The sequence below is a fragment of the Rhinopithecus roxellana genome, chromosome 1 (assembly GCF_007565055.1).
Source record: "Rhinopithecus roxellana isolate Shanxi Qingling chromosome 1, ASM756505v1, whole genome shotgun sequence".
In the NCBI taxonomy this organism is placed as follows: Eukaryota; Metazoa; Chordata; class Mammalia; order Primates; family Cercopithecidae; genus Rhinopithecus; species Rhinopithecus roxellana.
Window position 1 is genome coordinate 159,291,582 of NC_044549.1, and position 25,789 is coordinate 159,317,370.

The window sequence follows — 25,789 nt, forward strand, 5'->3', positions numbered from 1 at the left end:
CAGGAATGAGCCTCAGCAGCCGCCCCAGCCCTGGGCGGTCTCCAGGGCCTAGGGTCCCATGCAGGTGATTGGCCAGTGTTTCCCACTTGTCTTCCCTCCCACCACATGCCCGCAGAGTCTTTCTTCTCCTGGCCAAGCCAAAAGGAGAGTACAACAATCAAGAGTTTCTCTGCCTGTTTGAGGAATTTATTTGCATAGAGCTAGAGGTTTTTCCCTAGGCACCTTTTCTGCCCCACACTTAGAGCTGTTTTATTTTCCTTTTCTCTGTTATTTCTCTGTTACTTATTTTCCATTTCTCTGTTAACACAGACCTGTGAATACAGGAACTTTTCTATGTGAGAGGTTTTTTTGTTTGTTTGTTTTGTTTTGTTTTTTTTTTTTTTTCCTTTTGGAAGGTGTCTTGCAAGGCCAAGACCCCAATTCACAGGACTCCCTTTTCTCTCCTTTGTATGAGGAGGGCCACCTGGGACTTAAGGAATCCATGAACTCTCCTGAAGCACATTTTTTTGGTCACAAACTCAATTCCAGGTTTTGCGTTGAAGCCCTAGGAGGGAAAACTGGATCTAAGGAATACAGAGGCAGGCAACAACAGAAGAAAAGGAGCACACAGCACAGGTGAGCATGACTACTTCCTGCTGATTAGCCACCCCACCACCGAACCCCCGCCAGTTTCATGGATAGAGGTCATGCGAGTATCCGTGGTATAGACAAGGTCTGGGGAAATGAAGGGTTGCCAACAGCAGGGAGGAGGTGGCACGTGGGTAAATGCAGGTATTTCCCACCCCCGAGGCCTCCCTGTTAACATGGGTGAAAATCTGCGTTGGCACCCACAGGTGGTACCCCACCAAGGTCACTGGGACTCAGGGATATAAGGATTGAAGAAGGAAGGTGGACACCTCTTCTTCTGTCCCTCACATACCTCATGTATTCTCTGGGAAGCAAAAGGAACTAGGGAGGCTTTGTTCCCCTCTTTCTAGATGGGTAACCAGTCATTTTCAGTCTGTATTTCTCTGGAACGACTCTTGAATCACTGGGATTCCTTTGAAAGAAAAAACAAAAAAAAACACGTTCTTTCTACTTTTCCTCCTCTGTCCTCTCCTCACGGATGGTAATTGTGTCCTCATATCACAGGACACTCCCCTCAGATGCATCCCCCAAACTGGAAAACTTTAAGGACATTATGCTAAGTGAAATAAGCCAGACACAGAAAGACAAATACTGCATGATTCCATTTATATGCAGTACCTAAAATTGTCAAACTTACAGAATCAGAAATTAAAATGGTGGTTTCCAGGGGCTTTGGGGAGGGGAAAAAAGGAGAATTGTCTTACAATGAGTATAGTTTCTGCTATACAAGCTGAATAAGTTCTAGAGACCCAATCTACAACATAGTGCCTCTAGCTAACAATACTGTATTATGCACTGAAAAAAATGGTTAAGAGACAGCCAGGCACAGTGGCTCACACCTGTGATCCCAGCACTTTGGGAGGCCGAGGTGGGCAGATCACGAGGTCAGGAGATCGAGACCATCCTGGCTAACACAGTGAAACCCCGTCTCTACTAAAAAATACAAAAAATTAGCCAGGCATTGTGGCATGCGCCTGCAGTCCCAGTTACTCCGGAGGCTGAGCCAGGGGAATGGCATGAACCGGGGAGGCAGACCTTGTAGTGAGCCGAGATCATGCCATTGTATTCCAGCCTGGGCGACAGTAGTGCGGGACTCTGCCTCAAAAAAAAAAAAAGTTTAAGAGAATTGATCTCAGGAAAATGGGAGGTGGCAGCAGGAGAAATCTTTTAGAGGTGATAGGTATGTTTAGTACTTGATTGTGGCGATGATTTCACAGGGGTATGCATATGTTCAAACCCATTAAATTATATACATTAAATATCTGCAGTTTTGTGTATTAATTACACCCCCAAAAAGCTATTAAAAATGAATAAATTGAAGTAGGAGAAGCTGAGGAGAGGGGGAAATGGAGACTTGCTGTTCAATGGTGTAAAATTTCAGTCACGCAAATGAAAAAGTTTAGAGATCTGCTGTACAGTATTGTTTATAGTTAACAATTCTGTACTATTCACTTAAAAATTGTTAAAAGCATGTATCTCATGTTACAAGGGTTTTTTTTTTTCATAACCACAATAAATGAAATAAAAAGAAAAAAGGAACTTACAAAGATCATGAGCCCTCACAACCCCATCTCAAGACGTTCTATAAACAAGGTCTGTAATATATCAAAGATGGAAGCCTCCATCAGTGATAATCCAACTAAATTGTTTGAGAAAATATGAGTAACAGAACTTTGGCATTTGAAAACATAAAAGGTAGAGAGAGTTTGTGGACTCTGAATAGAGTGGAGGGTTGGCTGAAGGAAGAAGGCAGGAAGGGACAGAGTTCTGTAGTGGAAAAAAGTAGCTGGATCCTGAGCCCATCTGGTTGATATAATTCTAGCTTTCCTAATGGCCCCCAAAAATTCGAGGGCCACTGAGCAGGGAAAAACGTATCCTATTACTGCCCCAGTTTCTTAGACTCAGAAATGGCAAAAACTCCAAATGTAAAGAGGCACGAATCATAGGGAAAAAATTAGGACTACACTTGTGCACTGAATTTGGCAACAACTTTTATATCAGCTGCCAATATTTAGTGTCCTTCCACCCTTAGATATCCCCCATCTCAGAACTATTTTGTATCCTGGAAAGAACAAACCCCATCAGCTCCCTTATTCAATTTTACATTCAATTAGATGCCCACAAGTAAGTGTTGTTTCAGACTTTGTCTTACTATTTGTGTGTTTGGGTCCAACATGCCAGGGGTAGATGAAGAGTAGCTACATTGTTACAGAAGAAAAGTAAAAACCAGGAAGTGTTTATAAAGTAACTATTATTAGAAGCAACTCAATCCAATTATTTACTGTCTACTTAGACTATTTCTGAAACATCTACCTCACTAGGATGAATTCTGGAGTGTCCTGAAACCATTTAACCTCAAAGAGTTCTGCTTTTGGGTAAGCCAGTTTGCCAAAATTATGATAATTTTAACTGATTTCCTTTAGCTTCCAAATAACTATTTTATGGATCTATATTTTCTAATGAAATTTTAGATATAAGAAAGAGTAAACCTATTTTGAAGTGATAAAATTATGATAACTTTCACCATTCTTCATAGATCTGAAATTTGTACTTCATTAATCTGTGAAGTTATCGTTTTCCATGATTCCTCCTAATGATTTCTGTGAGTCAAACCCTAGTCTAGTCTTGTTAAGTTTTCCCTGGAAGATGTGAGAAGAGGAGAAAATTATTTATTAGGGGTTTGAGTCAACTTGGACATCCAGGGAAATTTTTTTTTCCCCTCGTAGGAACATATGGAATTAAGACTTTGCTTCCTCATTCACAATGGAGTTATGCCACTATCATTGTACCATTTCCTGAAATATATGTGGCATATCTTTCCTGAAAAATGTTACATAATATCAGCAAATATCCTGCTTAAAGTATATTTGCATGAAACTATTTGCTTGAGCTTTTTGATACATTAGGGAATCATATTTTAATTACAGAAAAAGAAGTTGTAATTCTGCTTCACTGCAGGCTCCTACAATTTCTGCTGGAAACAGGCCCTCCCTTTGCTGCAATTACTAAAAGCATTCCATAGTGTATTTGGACACAGTCCCATATTTAATCCTAATCACTGGGTAGAAAGTGCCAGCCCTGGGCTTCAGGACCACATAAAGAATTGAAGAACCCCCCTTGAAACCAAGTGCAAGAGGCAGAAGGACTAATGTCTGGATATTGTTTTTCATTGCATTTAATAAGGAATAAAAGGCTTGGACTACCCTCTGCTCTTTGTTTTCCCACAATTTCCATCTTACTATTATTAAAGGAAACAAAGCACAGTCCAAAACGTTATGATTTGCCAACTGCTAACTGCTAGATCTCTCATGAGAGCATACATAATACTTTCTATAGGAGAAGTGTACAAGTCCCTTAGGAAGTCAGCATTGAAAGTCACTCTGATAGTGACAAGAGGCAGAGAAATTCTAGACTGAGAGGACGGGGGAGGAGAAAAGAAGTAGCCAGACGTCTGAGAGAAGCTGCTTGACTTCAGAGGGACAGCTTGATGGCAGGACTTTGTAGAAGAGCCTTGCCAGGGGTGGCCAGACTCCAGGGGAAGAAAACTTTCCCAGTCTATCCCCTTTTCAGCTCCCTTTCCTGATGTAAGCCACTTTCAGTGGCAATAGATATCCTCCATATTCACTACCTTTCAATTCGTTCATGTGACCTGATTCTCCTGGACACTGAACAAGAGCTCGGGAGCCATGGGTACAGATGCTTTAGTCATTTAATTCTTAAGCCCTCTGCAGATGGCAAAGCTAAAAGGGCACTGTAACACATGCCCTCTGGGGCTCCAAGTGTCACAGGTACACCTCTAGGCGCTGCCATGGGGCTGCACTGAGTTCTGCTCCTGCTGGTGCCCAGAAGTACTAGTCCCAGCTCCTGAACCTGCTCACCTGTGTGTTCTCCCTCCCACAAGGGGTTAAGGGCTACAGGCTGAGTAAGTAAGGTGCCCCTTTTGCCAGGCTGGTTAAGGGGTCAGGGAAATTTTTCTGTTTCAACTCCACATGGAATTGACTCTTACTTATGGTCCAGTGAAGAAGCAACTACATGCCTAATAAAGACAATAGGAATTCAGTGCAGCCCATTAAGGACATTGGAGCTACCATCATTAGCTAGTTGAAACTTCCTAGGTTACTTTTAAGTTTTCTTCACTCTAATTCTAGTACTGAAATTTTCAGTTTTTCCTTCCTTGTGTTGAACTTTCATGTTTCCACTCTCAGGGAAATGATAGCAGATTGAGAACTATTCGTAGAAAGTAGGTTGAGAAAATAGACTTGTGCAGAAAGGTGTAAGCATATCAAGTCAATGCATTTTCAAACTTTAAAAGAAAGGCACATTTGGCTAGGCACACTGGTGCATGTCTGTAATCCCAGCACTCTGGGAGGCCAAGGTGGGTGGTTCACTTGAGCCCAGGAGTTTGAGACCAGTCTGGGCAACATGGTGAAACACTGCCTCCACATAAAATACAAAAATTGCCAGATGTGGTGGTGTATGCCTGTAGTCCCAGCTACTCAGGAGGCTGAGGTGGGAGGATCACTTGAGCCTGGGAGGTTGAGGTTGCAGTGAGCCAAGATCATGCCACTGCACTCCAGCCTAAGTGACAGAATGAGATCTTGTGAAGAAAAGGAAGAGGAGGAAGAGGAAGAGGAAGAAGAAGAAGAAGAAGGGGAAGGAGAGGGGGAGGGGCGAAGGAGGGCACTTTTTTTTTTGAGATGGAGTCTTGCTCTGTTGCCAGGCTGGAGTGCAGTGGCGCAATTTCAGCTCACTGCAACCTCTGCCTCCCGAGTTCAAGTGATTCACTGCCTCGGCCTCCTGTGTAGTTGGGACTACAAGCATGCACCACCACGCTCAGCTAATTTTTTGTATTTTAGTAGAGACAGGGTAGGAGGGCACATTTTTAAGAAGAAAACTTTGAACACATTGAATGATGCTCTTCACTTCTAGGACCTTTTAAGATTTATAGTGAGCGCATTGAGTATAAACATAGCTCTATGTAAATCAACATAGGGTCACAAACTGTGAAGTCAAAAGTATCCGAGACAGGTCTCAGTCATTTTAGAAAGTCTTTTTTGCCAAGGTTGATAATGTACCCATGACACACTGCCTCAGCAGATGCTTACCACATGTGCCCAAGGTGCTTAGGGCACACCTTGGTTTTACACATTTTAGGGAGACATGAGACATCAATCAATATGTGTAAGACGTATATTGGTTTGCTCCAAAAAGTCAGGACAACTCAAAGTGGGGGCTTCCAGGTCACAGGTAGATAAGAAGCAAGAGGTTGCATTCCTTTAGGCTTCTGATCAGCCTTTCACTGAATTCACATTTTACATGTCAGGCTGTGGGTAGAGGAATAGGTATTTATGCCCTAGTCTGGCTCAGTGAATCTGCATTTTTACATAAATAATAGGGCAGAGGAAGGAACGAGATATGCATTTGTCTCAGGTGAGCAGAGGGATTACTTTTATTTCTGTCTGTCCTTTGTCCCATACCTGTGAAGATAAGCTATTTAATTTATACTGTCAGTGTAAAATTCAACAGAACTGTTTTAGGGTAAAGATTTTGTGGGCAAATTGTGAGAGAGGTATATAGCTTGTTTTTTTGTTTTTTGTTTGTTAGTTTTAATCTTTAGAGCTATCTTATTTAGGAATAAAATGGGAGGCAGGTTTACCTGATGTAGTTCCCAGCTTGACTTTTTCCTTTGGCTTAGTGATTTGGGGGTCCTGAAATTTATTTTCCTTTCACAATACATAAGCTCTATCTGATTTTCTTCTTTAAAACTTTACTAGCAGATTTATTCAATGCAAACTCTTGCACACTGATGAAATTTAGAGTTGAGAGACTGCAGATTAACATTCAGAAAATGATTCTGTATAATAAAAGAGACACTAACTGGTTAATTTCAAACTTGACAAGTCTATGATTGCCTAGTACTTCTCAGGATGCCTGTGTGTTTCTACGAATTCGTAAACATGGTAGAACCTGGGCCAGAATGTGGGAGGAAAAAAATGATCTATTCTAACAGTTTCTAACTATCCAGTCTTCTTTGAGAGAAAGGCTTCAAGAAACTAGTGTCAATTTTGTAAATTCAAAGAGTAGGCAAAAACATATATTGTAACTGAGAGTGTCGATAAGAAAATAGTCAAATTCTGTAAAATATTTGAAGAGATTTATTCCGAGCCAAATATGAGTGATCATCACCCATGACACAGCTCTCAGGAAGTCCTGAGAACATGTACCCAAGGTGGTCGGGGTGCAGCTTGGTTTTATACCTGTTAGGGAGGCATGAGACATCAAATACATTTGAGAAATACATTGGTTTGGTCCAGAAAGGCAGGGCAATTCAAAGTGGGGGCCTTCCAGGCTATAGGTAAATTTAAATATTTTCTGGTTGACAATTGGTTGAATTTGTCTAAAGACCTGGGATCAATGGAAAGGAAATGTTTAGGTTAAGATGAAAGATTGTGGAGACCTCAGGGTTCTTTTGAAGTCTCATAGTGGCTGCCCTTAGAGACGATATATGACAAGTGTTCCCTGTTCAGACCTTTAAAAGGTTCTAGACTCTCAGTTAATCTCTTCAGGATTGGGAAGGCCAGGAAGAAAAAGATCTAGCTATGTTAATAGAGATTCTTTACAGAGCAAGGCCATTTCAAAATATGGCAAAGAAACACGTTTCGGGGTAAAATATTTTGATTTTCTCCTTTGTCACATGTTATGCCAGAGGCAGATTGGAAAGTAAGCCATGATATATATATGGTTAAATAAAACCAACTGATGAGAATTTATGGTTTGTAAGGCATGACTTCCCAGACCCTGTAGGAATGGGGCAAGATAAGAAAAAATCAGAGCTTAGTCATCTGGACTACCCCCATTTTTCTAAGAGATAGTTTATTTTCTCTCTATCTTTTTCCTCCTTTACCCCACTTCCTACTTAGCCCTTCAGAAATGCAAATACAGCCTTTTACCTCCCCTTCACCAGACATTCCCTAGAAGGCAAGTTCTAACTATGTGCTTAGGAGCCACAGAAAAGAACTCTCAGCCAGCAGGAGGTTTCCTGAAGAGATTCACCATCTATTTATAACCCAAAGTCTACCTGCCCGAGAGGAAGAGGAAAGTGTCAGCAGAACCAGCTGGGTAGATAGGGCACCAAGCTAACATGTGGACCCCTCATCTGCTCACCCCCCACCCCCGTGGGCAGTTCATGTTAGGTCCCCCTTTAAAATTTCTCACTTTCGGCCCAGCGCAGTGGCTGACGCCTGTAATCCCAGCACTTTGGGAGGCTGAAGCAGGTGGATCAGCTGAGGTCAGGAGTTTGAGACCAGCCTGACCAACATGGAGAAATCCCATCTCTACTAAAAATATAAAAAAATTAGCTGGGCGTTGTGGTGCATGCCTGTAATCCCAGCTGTTTGAGAGGCTGAGGCAGGGGAATCACCTGAACCCGGGAGGCAGCGGTTGCAGTGAGCTGAGATCATGCCACTGTACTCCAGCCTGGACAACAAGAGCGAAACTCCACCTCAAAAAAAAAAAAAAAAAAAAAAAAAAAGCTCACTTTCTGCTTTGAAAGTGAAGTGGTACCCCTAAAAGCAGGAAACCTGTACTTCTTCTCCCGAGCTAACTTTGAAATAAGAAGTCATTTTCTTTAGAGCAGACCCTGCTCTTGTTAATTGAACTCTGTAAGCGGCGAGTGGCTGAACCAGGATTTCAGTTCCCTCTTCCCAGGACCTAAACTATTTCTCTGAATATATTGCCATATTGTTCCCTTGACCGTTATATCCAGGGAGCTTTTATATGCAATGATTGTCACTTGGCAGAAATGAAGGATTGCGAATGAACAAAAAGTAAAAGAAGAAAGAAAAAAAAATCATTGAAGGGAGAAGTAGAAAAAAGTCTAAAATCTGGGGAACCATTAGAAAGTAGACTGCATGACTGTCAAAGACTGACAAGTCAAGGAGTCACTTGGTCAAGGTTTAGGTGAAAGTGGAACTAAAAAATGAGTTGGAGATGGTGAAAATACAATCTATTCTCATTTTGCTTAATTCTTACTTGGTTTCTAAATTAGAACCAACAAGGGATGAATGTTGCTGTTTCTCCTAGATCTATATTAACGTAAGGATACTTCTGGGCTGGACACAGTGGCTCGTGCCTGTAACCCCAGCACTTGGGGAGGCTGAGGCAGGGGATTGCTTGAGCCCAGGTGTTTGAGACCAGCCTGGGCTACATAGTGAGACCCCCATCTCTACAAAAAATACAAAAATAAAAATTAGCCAGGTGTGGTGGCACATGTCTATAGTCCCAGCTACTCAGGAGGCTGAAGTGGGAGGATTGTTTGAGAGGTGGAGGTTACAGTAGGGTATGACCATACCACTGCACTCCAGCCTGGATGTGAGAGTGAGACCCTGTCTCAAACAACAACAACAACAACAAACTCTGGTATTCTGCCTAAGGGCATACAAAAACTTGTAGATTCCCTACAGAATTGTTTCTCCAGTTCTTTCTGGTGAGGCAGTGCTGGGATAACAGGGCACTGCACACTGGATAAAAGGCTTACACTCTCATTTAGTGCTGCCCCTTCAGTGGCCGCCCGGAATCAGGTATCTCAGCAAGCAGAAACCAACAGAACAGGTAAAAAACAAACTGTGTTTGGGGATGATGGTATAACACAGTCATATTGCCCCAGGCTCTCTTGTCCCTTTAAAAGAACACTATCTCCTTGGCATCTACCGTTTGGAGGGCACTCATCAATGTCGTTTTATAATGTGCTATTTTATTTGAATAGTCAGCCTAAATTGACTATTCAAACACAACAGCGCATTAAGATTATTGCTGCACTGCTAGGGGAAAAACACAGAAGAAAAAGGACAAAGAAAAACATGTTCTGGCAGTTGGCAGAAAGCATGTCAATCCGGTAACAGAAGCTGCGACAGAGCAAAAGTGAAATCTCTCTACTTCTGTTAAGGAATAACATGCAAACAGAGTAGTCTTCTGAATCTAACACATTGATAAACAGATGGCTCTGATCCTATCAGAAAAAATTCAAGCAAGTAGTCACACTTTAGAACTGAAATACAGAGAGCTACTTAGGGGGAAGAAGAGGATGAGTGAACGATAAAAAGAAAAGAAACTCATAGCTCATTCTGAAGTCAGAGAAAAACCTTAATTAATCGGCTTTGGTTCTTGTGGTTGTTCATTCTGATTTGAATAGTAAAACCTGGTCCTTCTGTGAGACCCAAACCACTCATCTGTATAGAAAAGCCAGTTCCTTTCTCAGGTTCCTAAGTTCTGGTGCCTGAACATAACTAGACCTTCTCCGGTCACCTACACACAACTCCGCCTTAACCAGTTGCCTGCTGGATAGGCTTTTGCCCCTTTCCTCATCCCGCTGAAATATTTAGAGGATCACAAGAGGAGGCGAGTTTAAGAGGGATTTTTTCCAATCTCAGGGAAATCCTAGCCTTGATTTCTGTGCCAGGCAAAATTCCAATTTCTTCAGGGAAGACTCAGTTTTTTGAGTCTGAAATAGCACTGTTGAAGAAATCTTAATATCTGATTTCTTACCTAAGATCTTCTAAGAAGTAGTTATTCAACATTTTAAAAGCATGTGCACTTTGACATACCAATTCCACTTCTAGGAATTTATTCCTCAAGCATTCTTTCACACATGTACAAAATATCATTTGGACAATATTAAATGCTACACTTTAGGAAGAGCTAGAGTTTGTAAACAAGAAAATTTTAGGAATATGGGACTAGCTAAATAAGTTCTGGTACATCCATATGTTGAAATATTATACAGCTAGTAAAGTGAATAAAGCTATTCCATGCACAAGTGCCGGGTCTGTCCCGCAGACCCTGGCCAACTGATGAAATGAGTACTCAGACACAGGTGTGCAGCATAAGAACAGCTAGGTGACTGCCTGGCTCTAGTGACCACAGATCAGCCCCAAGTAGCTGGAGCTGCTTGCTTTTACTCAGTGCAGGTGCAATACTGAAAACCTGGAGCAAATGCAACCTGTAGGTAATTAAAATTTATTGTTCCCCTTTCAGGGAATGTCTCGTGCATGGGCGTGGATGATCAAAGGTCAGTTCCTGGTCAATATAAATAAACAAGCCTGTTTAAGATAAATTTCCCTACACTCCCTTGTACTTGCTCCTTGCCCTCTGCCTCAGAGTTATAGGACAGTTGCCTTCAGCTATTCTCCCCCAGAGCTCTGCAAAACCTGACCTTTCAGAAGGTTTGCGTCCTTTCCCTATAGCTTTTCCCACCACTCTGACTGATCCACCACATCACAAGAAATATTATTACATGGGAAAGTGAAAGAGCCAAACAGTGAGTATCTTATAGTCCCTAGCATTTACGTTTGTATAATTATTTGTGGGAAAACACACACAAGAAACTAGTAATAGTGATTGTCTCTAGGGAAAACAATGTGTATGTTTTATGTTTCAGACTTGGTATATTTTGAATACTTCATACTATTTAAAAATACAATAAAAACATGAAATAGAGTAAAATAATCATGGTATTACTCTAAAAATCACTGACTATGAAAGTAACTATGTAAGATGATATGTTATTCTGTTTCACTGTAGTAGCCATTTTACTATGTACATGTATCCTATAACATGTGAACTTCAAATATATACAATAAAATTTATTTTAATTTAAATATTAATATTTTTATGTATGTATATCCATATATAGATTTTATATGATTATGAATATAAGAAACTAATACAAATTAGCCTAAACACAGCTTGAGGATGGTGGGGGGGGATGAGTAAACAGAGACATAGGAAGGGAAAAGTAAACCAAGAGGGAGAGAAAGTGTATACTTAAAATTTGTTTCGCATTTATTCTATGAACACTTTTTTTGGGTAAAAAATGTAGTTTATGTGCATATATGTCTAAAGAAATTGAAAAAAAAGTTTGATCTATAGCTAATGGCTGGTATGAATGTCCATCCTTGATAAACTGTTGTTTTTTTTTTTTTAAGTTTGCCAAAGTGAAAAACAGTATTTTTGAATTTTGTGAAAACCACCAACCAAAAACTTATTTGTGTGTGTGTATACCTATTTCACCACCATACATATATACATACATAGATATGTGTATATATATGTACACACATATATGTACACATGTGTGTGTGTGTGTGTGTATATATATATATATATATATATATACACACACACACACAGCATTTTATTTAAAAAGGGTGAAATTATATAGATTTCTTAATCTGGGAACTGATATTTTCCTTCTTGTGACTTCAAAAATTTTGCCAAATCAAATGACCATAGATAAACCTGTTCTTCCCAAAATGAGATTAAAATGGAAGACAGGTGCTGTTAACTGCCTTATTTGGTGGTTAAGAGCAGAGGATTTTAGAGTAAAGCAAATTTGTGTTTTAATCTGGTATTTACTGCTTACATGGTAGGTGCCCTTGATAGAGCTGAGTTATTTTATATCTCTAAACTTTAGTTTCCTCATTTATATAACTAAGGAAAATACTATTCCTTCATATATGTGTATATGTGTACACACATATATATGTACACAAGTATATATGTGTGTATATATGTATGTATGTATCCTGGCTATGACTTTTAAGGATGAAAGAATGAAAAAATACACACTCAGCCATTGCTAGTGATCTTTTCAGTAGAATGTCATTGGAGAGTAGGATGGATAAAGAGGTGATTAGCTTTAGCCTTTGACTATCTTTGGTTCACTTGTTATAAACAAGAGTCTATCCGTTTCTTTTTGTGTGTTTGAGACAGGGTCTCATTCTGTTGCCCAGGCTGGAGTGCAGTACAGTGATGTGATCACAGCTCAGTGAAGGCTCGACCTCCCCGACTCAACAGATCCTCCCACTTCAGCCTCAAAAGTGGCCTAGGTAAGACAATTCTTTTTCTTTTGGAGATGGGGATCTCACTACATTGCTCAAGTTGGCCTTGTTACTCTTGGGCTCAAGCAATCCTCCTGCCTCAGTCTCTTGAGTAGGTGGGACTATAGGTACATGCCATCGTGTTTGGCTGATTTCTAAAATCACTTCCAACAATTACCTTATGATTGTATTCTAGTTCTTAAAATTAGCAAAAGAAGAACATTGGGATTTTAATAGACTATGCATTTGTCTCTGTTTGTCCTGATGTGGTTATTTGAAGCACGTGCAGTTGGTGATGGTGGTTTTGAGTGAGCATTAGCATCAGAATGCTCTCAAATTCATCAGAATTTTGTGAATATATCAAAATTCCTTTTAAGGGTAAGTACACCAATATCCAAGAGTTCTTGTGGGTGGTCTGCCACTTTTTCTGCCCTCTAAAATGCTTTTCTGTCATTAATATCTAGAAATGATTACATCAGACAAAAGTGTTTTACTAGATTACTCCAAGTGGATTATATTTTATTTAAAAAGGGTGAAATTATATAGATTTTTTAATCTGGGAACTGATATTTTCCTTCTTGTGACTTCATAAATTTCGCCAAATCAAATGACCATAGATAAACCTGTTCTTCCCAAAAATGAGATTAAAATGGAAGACAGGTGCTGTTAACTGCCTTATTTGGTGGTTAAGAGCAGAGGATTTTAGAGTAAAGCAAATTTGTGTTTTAATCTGATATTTACTACTTACATGGTAGGTGACCTTGGTAGAACTGAGTTATTTTATGTCTCTAAACTTTAGTTTCCTCATTTATATGAATGAGGAAAATACTATTCCTTCATAGAATTGTCATTAGGATTCCATGATATATGTAAGTTACAGGAAGATTAACTGAACTCAAAGTGCTATTATTATTATTATTATTGACTACTACCACTGCTCTTGCTACAAGTGTAGTCATTATAGTCCACGTTGTAACTTCGTAAATTTTAATTTACGAAGAAAATACTAGAAAAACTCAAATTTTCTAGTATTTTTTAACAAATATGTCTTTATTACATAATATAGTCATTTAGTAGAGCATATAAATCTGACTATAAATGTTTTATATATAAACTGATGAATTCATGAGTATCTGTGCTATTCATATTACCATATAAATAATAAAATATTCCAGACAATTTACTGTTTATTATAAAAAAGATATTACACATATATTATACATATACTATATTCTTATACCGTATATTTATATGAGAGAATGAGAGATGGGGAAATTGACCTGCCCTAGGTTGCTTTTTCTCTGCCAGAGTCATCTTTCCCAGACACCATAGTTGCTGCTATCTACTTATTTTTCACACACTTGAATTTAAGAGAGAGACGGAGAAAGGAGGGAGGGAAAAAGGGAGGAAGGAAGGAAAAATAAATATTGGCAAAAGTCAACATGTTTGGGCAGATAGTGATTTAAGTTGCTCTGAACTTCAGGTCTCAGAAACGTGGATCCCTGAAGGAAAGTATGAGTAAGACAGGGGAATTTAGGATGAGCCTTGAGCTCTCTATCCCACAACACAAATGCTGCTGATGCACCTTTTACAGCAGATGGAGGAAAGCAGGGGCCTATTGGCATATTGATGTCATTGTCTACCAGTCTGACCTGCTCAGCCTTGATAAGCTGTTAACACCTAGCAGGAGGAAGTATCATGCATGCAGGCTGACTGTTCCACTATTACTTCAGTTGGAATCTGGGTTGGCCAGATCATTTAAGAGCTGCAACAACCAGGGTTTGGCACGATGTGTCTAGGCCTAGTTGGGGTAGAAGTAGGAGAAGGATGGGAGTGACAGTCAAGAGTCACTGAAAGGGCAGAGGGAGGCCTTGCAGATTTGGCTCATTTTCCAATTTCAGAAAGAAATTACCCTACATATTTTTTGGCCTGAAATTTGATAAGGTAATTTTTGTAGAACTGAAAGTAAGTCCCAGAAATTAAAAATATAAAAATCCAAGATTTAATTTTTATTCATAGGTAATAGTAAAACAATATTCAAGATTATGACTATCTGCCAATCAATATATAGTGCTTCAAGTTCGAAATTATTTCTAGGTGCATCATCACCTATGATATTCATTACCCTCCTATTACCCATTAGTTCCCCTTACAGAAGTAGAAATTGAGGTTCAGATTATGCATGAGACTCAAAGTCATTATGCAGTAACTTCAAAATGAGGATTCTAAGAAACTAAGATCAAGAAGAGATATAATAATAATACAATTTATAGGACATTAAACAGTTACTTCCTGCCCTATTTCTTTGGTTGAATTCCCCCAGAAGTAGAGTCTGAGAGAAGGATTTAAGCACAAGTAGTTTATTTGGAAAGAGATTGTTGGAAGACATTTCTCCACAGGCATCTCACATTTCTATACATCTTGTGAGCAGAGCCACTGTCTTTCATCTGGACTATCTTTTCAAGGTTGTTTATATAGCAAACAACCTTGGGAGACAGAGATAATGTCTCCCTTCACAGAACAAGAATGCCTTTGATTTATTTTGGTTTGTCTTGTCTTTTTACTTTCCAATATAGTAAAGACGTCTCACTTTGAAGTGAAGGTTCATCTCCTATAACATGACCCGAGTGTGCAGGTGTCACCTGGTTTTCTTGGTGTCACACTGTGAGGATTGGGGCTTGGGAAACAAGCTTGCGCACTAATGCTCTGGTTACTATTATTGCTGTAATACATCCTTTTGTATCTGACCCAGGAATCTCGTATCTTTTACCAGCTTCCATGATATTGTGCTAAGCTAATTATTACCTTGCAAGTAGAGTAAAATCTGATACCCTTCATAGTCTTGCAGTGACCCCAGGAGGCACCAGTAGGAGAGTATGAAAGTAGGACAGAGAAGGAAAGCAAGCCCATAAGGATGAGCACATGCTATGGCAAACTGAAGGCTGGAACTTTGAAAGACAGCATAGACCATGCCTCAGCTATCCCCAACCAAGGAGTAAGGGGGCTAGGGCATTTATTCAGCAACATCCATCAATCATTGGTTGAGTGCTGCTCCAGATAGTTACCTCTGTCTTATCTGGCCTGTTGTGTGTGTATGTGTTTGTTTGTGTGTGTATGTGTGTGAATGTGTGTGTGTGCATGCGCCAGCAGGGTACAGAGGCCAGAGAAAGCCCTTAGGAATACAGTGACAGGTAGGAGCTGTTGGTTAGCTATTCATGGGAATGATGAATGTGGAGGTGACAAAAAAAGGGTACCAACATCACCTGCTATCCTTTGGTCCAAGTAGTTTTCTTCAATTTCTAGGCCTCAACTTCCCTCTAACATTCTTACATATCTTTAAAGGTGTGTTTCTCATTGTCTGTCTTATAGCTCAGCCAAGTTATGATGGGCGCAAAGTTAGACAAAGAGTTACTGAGTTAGGCTATTTAATGTCTTTCACTTAAGGTTTCTTGGATAAGGGATTCTTGCCTAGAAGGAGTTTAATATTTTGACCCTGAGCCAGGAAGAGTGATGAGATGAACTCTTAATGTCATGTTAGCATTTTAAGTTAGTAAATTATTACTCCTTTAAAAAGTGTTTCATCCTGGAAAAAAAAAGATTCCTGATAGAGTGTGCTGATATTAAGAACCTACTAAAGACAAGCTGCTTTCACTGGGCTGTATTCTTGCCACCTCGTGGTTGGCTCTACGGATCAGATTCACAGTTCTTCTATTGACTGGTGTAGTGTGTCCTTATAGTTTCTATAATGGTTTCTGAATCTTACCACCCATGCACCACAAACAGATGTTTACACAATGACAATATACAATATCTATTTCTCACTCCCTCTGAAGATATCAGTAGGCAGGAAATGCAGAATGCATTTATTCAGTCAGTTTTAATCTACTCAACAAGTATGTATTGAGTGTCTCCTATATGCACAACATTGAGTCCTGGAGATTCAGTGGTAGACAAAACAAGGCAAAATGAAACAAAATAGGACTATATGGGATCTGTGACCCTCTGGGGCTTACATTCTAGTGGAAAAGGCATGTTCATCAAAATTTATAAAAAATTTACAAAATTATGACTGATGTGTGCTATAAAGGAGAAATTGAGAGCCTATAATGGAGGAAGGGGGGAAGGAGAACTGGATCTAGAAAAGGAGATGAGGGAAAGCGTCTTTAATAAAGTGCATAATTGATATAGACTTCCCACTAACTTTGTATTTATGAAACATGAAACAAATATGTATGTCCTGTTCCAAAAATTTGGAACCCAAATAGTAAAACAGCTTTTTTTTTTTTTTTCAAATAAAACTGTTTTGTGTTGCATATACTTGCAATATTATAAAAAAAACTAGGCTGTCTAGATTTTTGTGTTGCATATACTTGCAATATTAGAGAATCTAGGCTATCTCTTGCATTAGTTTCTTACTGCTACTATAATGAATTACAAAAAAGCCACTTAGTGGTTTATTAAAACAATACAAATTTATTATCTTGAAGTTCTGGAGGCCAGGGGTCCACAGTAGGCCAGCAGGACTGTGTTCCTTTGGAGACTCTGGAGAAGAATCTGTTTCCTTGCCTTTTCCAGATTCAAGAGGGTGCCTGCATTCCTTGGCTTGTGGTCCTGCATCACTCTGACCTCTGCTTCCATGATCACATCTCATTCTCTGAGTCTGATTCTCATAAATGGCCTAGCACAGTCTTCTCTTCTTCCCATTTTGTGCCACTTTTGTTTCTTCACTGGTGACAGGGTTGGTGAAGAAGAGATATGTTAGAGATGCAGCTTACTTGTGAGGTACATTGATAACCTAGTAGTTTCTGAAATACTTCTACGTCCAAAAGCAAACCTTGACTCTTCTCTAGGGCATTTTTGTGGGTATCTACATCTCACAGTTTGGCTTTTTCTAGATGACTAATTGACACCGACACCTATCCCAGCCACTGAATTCTTACGGCCCACTCCTTTAGCAGCTCCTGATGGACAGACTTGCTTCTAAGACACTACAAGTTTAGTTATTCTCTGTGAGATCCACATCAGGCCTTCAGGAAGGAAACACACATCCTTGACTCATCAAACTCTGGAAGTGCAGGCTCTTCCCACAGCAACCGTGCCTCTTAATTCTACAGCCCAGAAGGACACTCTGTCCATCCTCTCAGATAAAAGGTATTTCACTCATAAGATATCAGCCATTACATTCCACAATCTCTACGGAATATCAGGTTATGTGAGTAGTTCCCTCAATGTTTCTGATCACTTGGCTTATGATAAGAGGAAATACCTCCCCTCCTTCTACAACAATGGTCTCTCTCTAAAGGAATCTTCTAATTTTCCGAATTGCTAATGAATTATTAGCCTTTTTCTCATATAACTTGGAGAACTAATATTGGCATAACTATTTAAAAATACAAGTTTATTAAGATACATTTTATATACCATTAAAATGTACCCATTTGAAAGTTATAGTAATCAACCTTGTAACCGCCACCACAGTTGCAGTATAGAATATTTCCATGCTCCAAAAATTTCTCTCATGCCCCTTGTCAATTAATCCCCAGTCTACTGAACCCCATTCTCTTATCCACAGGCAACCACTAATCTGCTTTCTATCATATTTGATTACCCAGTCTAGAATTTCATATACATGGGATCACAGGATATATATTCTTGATTGTCTGCCTTCTGTTCCTAAACATAATGCTTCTGAGAATTATTTTGCTTAGCTTGGTTTTGTTGTGTTTTTCAGTAGTTTGTTCACTTTTTAATTGCTGAATAGTTTTCCATTTTACTGATACACCACAGTTTGTTTATCCATTCACATGTTGATGTATATTTAGTTTGTTTTCAGTTTTGGGCAATTATGAACAAAGCTGCTGTGAACATTTGCATAATAGTCTATGTATGGGCACATGTTTTCATTTTTTTTTAGATAAATATACAGGAGAGAAATTGCTAGGCCATAGGTTAAGTGTATTTTAATTTTTAAAGAAATTTCCAATTTTCCAAACAAATGGAGCTAGCTTATGACTTCTCCAATTTGCAAGTGCTGCAGAGATGACTTAGTGTTTTACTTTCTAATGTGTGGTTGCTTAGCCACTATTATTCTTAATTCGAGGACTTTAGATGATACTCTGAAGTAACAGAAACATTTCTATTTAACATATGAAATGCTTAATTTAACTTTCTTCCTATACAATACCAGACTGAAATATTTGAGAAGGCAGGAACTATGTCTTATTTCTTCTTTGTTCTTTGAGATACAATACCTGGCCACATAGTAAGTTTAAAAAAAGAAGAAAAGAAAAACAATTGAAATAAAAGCTAGTACCTTTGAGGGTACTGCCCAAATGCTAAAACTATAATTATTTTCGTTATTTCTTTCATTGTCTATAATTTAATAATTTAGACTTGAAGTTAGCAAAATCCATAAACCCAAGTAAAAAAACGGCGGTGCTACATATTCACCATTTCCTCTCTGGCTAGCTGTAAGAAATATTTTCAGTTCCCAAGCAGAGTAAAATAACAAGGCAAAAGGGAAAAGAAAGAACAATCATCAAAGGCACTTTTTTTTTTCCCTCTATTCCTGTCTTCTGGGCCTCTGAGGCTGAACCTTGAGTTTGAACATGTATTAAAATTGGCATGAAGCCGTTTTCCTCCCAGGCTGTAATTTCAGAAAGCCTTGTCTGGGAAGAAATGACCTTTCAGCTACTTCAAAAGCAGTTCCTCCCTAACACCCTATGATGTCAGGGCTGACTGGGACTGTGGCAGGGCTCTCAATTAAAAGCATGACTTCTAAATAGTGTCTCATCATGTCACCTCAGGCTTGTGATGGTGACCCCTGTGGCCGGAGGGACAAATTGTGGCTACACAGGAGTCAAAGTTAGAGTCATGAGTTTGGAAATGAACAGAAAAATGAAAAGGAGAATACCACCACTTTTAGTGGAGGACTTTTTCAGAATATGAAATGCAGGCAGCTCTGAATATACCTAGAGTACTCCAATTGGCTTCACACAAGTGGTAGCTAGCTTGTGCTGGGTTCTACTTCCCAAGCCTTGTCCTGCAGCTCTCTGATCCAAAGGGCATTTTGCCTTTTGAAGATCAAAGGCAACCTTGGGAATATGTCTTTATTTTTTTCCCTCAGCCCACTTTCCCTTATTCAGTCTTCTCTGATTATATTTCATCTAACACTCTCATGCATCCTTTGGGCTTTAGAATAAAGTGAGGAAAGGTGGTTCCTGAGGAAACAAAGTCTTGTCACAATTTGATCCATCTAGATAAGCCATCCATTATCCTGTTTTGGCAGTTCTAGTCAAATGCAGTTATTTAGTGTTCTATCACATGTAACACTGACAGATGTATGGCCCTCAATAGCCTTCTCATTAAAAAGAAAGAAAGAAAGCAGGAGATGCTTTTATCTTACAAATGTGGTATGGCGGATTCTGACCACTTATACAAGTGCATAAAGTCCCCTTGGAGAAATACTGAAAGGTTATATCACTCTATTCAGATGTCTAACTTTCAGATCTGTGGCTTAACACGTGCCCATACAAAGGCTTGTACACAGATATTGAATTCAGTGAACTTTGCAAAGAAAATTGGTTAACATGTTAATTTAAACAAACAAACAAAACATGCTTCATTTTAACCTCAGACTGTGCCCTACATTCTAGCAGTGTCAAAGAATCGGGTCAAAAAATTAAACTTTTTAACCGAATCTGACCTCAGGGTGGGAAAAAGTGAAAAATTAAAAGCAGTGGAAGTAAGCACAAATAGCAAGATGAATTATAATAGATAAGACTACAAGCAACCGTAAAATTTTGTGTGAAAGACTATAAGAAATAGTAGCAAGCTATTAATAAGGATTGTGGTAAATGTGAATGCGCTAAAATGGCAGGGTATCATATTAATTTTATAAAAACAAGTTGCATATAGGCTAATGAAACTATGTATGCTAACGAAATATATGCATACATACGTGTGTTATTGGTGATGTATATCGTATATATCCTGGGCTTTTATATGTTAACACAATCATGGCAGCTGCAAATTTATCTAATTTATATATTTATGTATAAGATTCTGGAATAAGTTTAATTATATAAAATTATTCTGATGGATGCAACCAACCACGATATTTAGACAAATTGTTTTAAGGGTTTTACTATAAAACCTTATAAAGGCTTTCAGAACACTAACTCAAATACCTATGTGTTTCCATAGGACAAACTTCTAGAAGTGGAATTGCTTGGCATAAACTTCTGTACATTGTAAAATGCTTCCTGTGTACTCTCCAAAATAACTTCTGCCAGTATGGAGCAAGAGTACGATCCCACCAGTAAGGCATAGTTATAATTCCCCAAAACCTCGCCCCCACTCCATTGTGAATATAAGGTATTTCCTCATTTTATTATAAGTTTTAATTGGGACTTGTGAAAGCAAATGTGCATATAGATATACTTTGTCCATTTTCATTTGGTGTTTTAAATATTTTTTTTAACTGTATGTTAAGAATTTAGTTGGCTTCAAGTAAAAGACTCTCCATCATATAGTGCCTTAAATAAAAAGAGATTTTATTTTTCTCATATTAAAAGACGTTGACACTCAAGCTGCTTCTCTCTTTCCACACATCCATCACAGTTTTTAGGCTCTTGCTTACTGTTGTAAATTGGCTGTGGCAGTATTATAAATGTACTCCAGGTAAAAAGAATGGGAAGGACAAAAAGCATGTGCCTGCCGACTTTGCACCATTTTGAGGTCCCACCCAGGGACTTCTACTCACTTCGTATTGGTCAGAACTATGTCACATGACAACTCTTCTCTGAAAAAGAGGCTGGAAAATAAAACCAGATGCACGTATTACCTCCCAGCAACACAAAATAGATAAATAAATAAAACCAAGTCTCCCATAATAAGAAAAGAAAGACCACGAATATTGGATTGGCCACCAGTCATGTCAGTCACAATTTCAAAATGTGTTTGCTTTTTGAAAATAGACTTTGTCTCATTTTAAATGCTATTTTTTGTTTTATTAACATATTTATTAAAATTTACATTTTTACTTTTATTATTGCTATCAAATTTGAAGATCTTTTTATTTAGAATTTTTTTTTCTCCCACTGTGCCCTTATGTTTCTGTGTAGTTGTATTTGTATTGTTCACCATATTTCTGCTTTTTTCCACTTCTATGTACCTCCCCTTAACATGGTAGGATTGTACCTCCCCTTAACCTTGAGTGAAGTCTGTGACTTAGTCTGGTCAGTAAATTCTAAATAGAAGTTTATTTACAGTCTTACATATATACATGTCTATTTTCCCACCTTTAATCTTTACTTGTGTATCTAGTCATGATACTATCCACTTATGCTGAAATAACAACCCCCAAATCTCAGTGCTTTAAAACTACAAAGGCTTATTTCCCCTTCATACTGATTGCCTGAGGTGGACTAGTTGGTCATTCTTCTCTGTAAAATTGTTCACCAGCTCTTAGCAAATTCCCATCTGAAGTGATTCAAATACCTTGCACTGTCATTTCATTGGCCAAAGCAAGTTCCCTGATGATACTCAACTTCTTGAAGAGATAGGGAAATGTGATTCCACGATACACAGAAGACAGAGAGTAGTTGCCAGAAATTAGCAAATAAAAATAAAGGATTTCCAGTTAAATTTGAATTTCATATCAATAAATAAATTTTAGAATAAATGTGCCCTGTGCAATATTTCAGGCATACTTATACCTAAGAAATTCATTTTTTGTCTGAAATTCAAGTTTAACTGGATATCCTAGATTTTATCTGTGAACTCTAACAGAGAATTATAAATATTTAGTGAAAATCACTAGTGACTACCATAGTCTCTCTTTCTCCATTTCTCTATGGCTTAAGGAAGAAACCTTGTGCTTTTCTCTGCCTTCACCGATTAAGGTTTTTGTGGCATTCCCATCAAATACGTTTCTTTAGGAAGTCTTATGTTTCTTACTCCTTTCACTAATAAATAAATTTTATTGAATTTTAATGTTTTTCATTGCCTTCATGACAGTTTTAAATTGAGAGTCGTTTTCATGTAACAATTCTAGAAATTTTTAAATTCTGATTTTTTTCCTTTTTTGTGCTCAACTTTTTCAGATATAGCATCTAATGACTATACTAATTTCTGTTCTCATTTTGGGAGAATACCAATTGCAGGTTTTTCTCATTTTTATTATAGTATCCCTTTTATAGTACTAATAAATTTGCTTTGATTCATTAGCTTTACATTAATTTAATTACCATTCATTAAATTATTTATTAAACATAGTTTTTATTTTTTTAACTTTTATTTTAGATTTGATATACATATGAAGGTTTGTTATATAGATAAGCATGGGTCATGGGAGTTTGTTGTACATATTATTTCATCACCCAGGTATTTAGCTCAGTACCTAATAGTTATCTTTTCTGCTGCTCTCCCTCCTCTCTTCCCCTACAAGTGGACCCCAGCATCTGTTATTTCCTTCTTGGTGTTCACTTATAGATCCCACTTATAAGTGAGAACATGCAGTATTTGGTTTTCTTTTCCTGTGTTAGTTTGCTAATGATGATAGCCTCCAGCTTCATCCATGTTCCCATAAAAGACATGATTTCATTCTTTTTTATGACTGCGTAATATTTCATGGTGTACATGTACCACGTTTTCTTTATCCATTCTGACATTGATGGGCATTTAGGTTGATTTCATTTTTTTGTTATTGTGAATAGTGCTGCAGTGAAAATCCACATGCATGTATCTTTATGGTAGAATGGTTTCTAGTCCTCTGGGTGTATACCCAGTAATGGGATTGCTGAGTTGAATGGTAGTTCTGCTTTTAGCTCTTTGACAAATCGCCATACTATTTTCCACAATGATTGAACTAATTTGCACTTCCATCAACAGTATGTAAGTGATCTTTTATCTCTGCAACCTCACCAGCATCTGTTATTTTTTTTACTTTTTAATAATTGCCAATCTGACTGGTGTAAGATGGTATCTCACTGTGGTTTTGATTTGCATTTCTCTAATGACCGGTGATAGCTTTTTTTCATGTTTGTTAGAAGAATGTATGTCTTTTTTTGAGAAGTGTCTGTTCATGTCCTTTGTCCACTTTTTTTTTTTTTTTTTTTTGAGACGAAGTCTCGCTCTGCCACCCAGGCTGGAGTGCAGTGGCACGATCTCTGCTCACTGCAACCTCTGCCTCCCGGGTTCAAGTGATTCTCCTGCCTCAGCTCCCTGAGTAGCTGGACTATGGGTGCCTGCCACCATGCCCGGCTAATTTTTTGTATTTTTAGTAGAGACGGGGTTTCACCATGTTAGCCAGGATGGTCTTGATCTCCTGACCTCGTGATCCACCCCCCTCAGCCTCCCAAAGTGCTGGGATTACAGGCGTGAGCCACCGTGCCCAGCCTTTGTCCACATTTTAATGGGGTTGTTTTTCCCTTGTAAATTTGTTTATATTCCTTATAGATACTGGATGTTAGGCCTTTGTCAGATGAATAATTTGCAACTATTAACTTAAACATAGTTTTAAAATGTCTGACCTTTCTTTTGTCACTTGTTCATTTTTATAGAGAAAGATTTGTGGTATTTCTGTTTGGTTGGTTGGTTTTTGGCATTGGGATTAAAGGTGGGTTTTATGAGAGATAAAGGGACCATTTAAAAAACCATTTAGTAAATATGGATAAAAATAGATGTTTATTATTAATAGGCTTTGCTTTTGTTCCACAAGTAGAGGTAGAGGAAGGAATCAGAGAGGTATTTTTATTTTTGTTTGTTTGACTTGATCTGGCAGCAGAAAATTTTTCTGCAGAACCCTTCTTTCATTGTGTGTTGGCAGCCCTGAATTAGGCAACTCAACCCTGTTTCCCTGGCATGCTGCACTTTCCTGAAGGCAACTGTGGCACTTCTATTGGTGCCATATACAAATATAGTATGTGTCATCCTGGTCCCTGCTTCCTCTAGCCTTGGAAACCTGTAGCATGTCCCAGGGCTGGTTGAGATTGACATGTCTCTCACTCACTTTCCTCCTCACACTCCACCTCATTTCTAGGCATGCTTGCCACAAATTAGGAATGACAAAGCCTTCAGTTCAGTATTCTTCCAGTTACCATCTGCAAGCAAGAGGTAGGGCACAAATCCATTTTTATCTTTCAAGTTAGCGTCATTTGAATCAGAGGTGGATTTGGGGGGTCATCAAGCTTTATAGAATGCTAGAGATACATCATTATGGGACAAAAATATCACTGAAAACATTTAATAAAGAAAAAAACCAGCATTTACTCATATTTCCCTTGGGGAGATGAATATGGATGTTGAGAAAGAATACTTCGATGATCTGGTTGAAGTAGGGATTAAGTGCACAAGGAACCTACTCATGTCAGACAAGATCACCACAACAGGTCCTGGCATGGCGGGAGCTCCTATTAACTGTTGGGCAGGATGTTCAAGTTGAAAGACGGGGAGACTAAGACTCCATATTGTCCCTCATTAGCTCTCCAATCCCCTGCCCCTTTCAGACAACCCCTCATGTCCTTTATATATAAATGCTTATCAGATATTAAAGAATATGGCATTGAAGGGGCACCAAATAACCAACCTCTCAAGGGTTATCAGGTGTTTTGGTCTGGCCCTTATCTGCCTTCGGTATTGCAAGAGTTCCTTAAAGTTTCTGACCTGTGGCTGAGACCATTGCTCTAGTTACCAGGGCTGTTACAGTCTCCTGGGTCTTCTGTTTTTATATTCACATGGAATTTCAGTGGATATCTGAAGATTTCAGCACATGATTTTTTAGGTTTCTACAATATTTGGATCCATCTATTTCCAAGTTTTAAAAATCTTGGCTTTCAAAAAAATCTTGACTTTCATATATAAAACTTCACACACTTTTCTGATCATAAAATAAGTTTGTGTAGTTAAGCTGAACTTCTAAGGACATGATATAGCTGAGAAGTTTTATGCGGGTGGTATCTTAGGCAGAAGTTTTAGGTGTGACTTGACTTTGGTGTTCCCATATATTTTATGCTCTATCACAAAGGTTTAAAATCACCCAAGGTGGTGTGATTTCAGAGTTGGTTTTAATATCATGTGCACCAAAAGCACCCAGAGAGAGATAATGCTATACAACAACAACACCACAAAAATCCATTGGAATGGATCTGTGACAATTGCATGATTAATACAAATGCTGGAGGTTTGTCATCAGTAAATTTCCTACAGCATTTAATCACTTTTCAAGTTAAATAAACTCAAACCACGTTTGAATTTTCTGACACTTGTACATATCGAAGAGTCAC

At 38.5% G+C, this 25,789-nt stretch overlaps 1 long non-coding RNA gene across 1 annotated transcript; it reads left to right on the forward strand.

The window, feature by feature from the left end:
- Window positions 1-549: 549 nt before the first annotated feature.
- LOC115899718 lies at window positions 550-20,785 on the forward strand. Its single transcript, XR_004059334.1, has 3 exons — window positions 550-615; window positions 12,397-12,512; window positions 20,709-20,785. It is a non-coding gene; the product is annotated as an uncharacterized LOC115899718 (long non-coding RNA).
- Window positions 20,786-25,789: the final 5,004 nt, after the last annotated feature.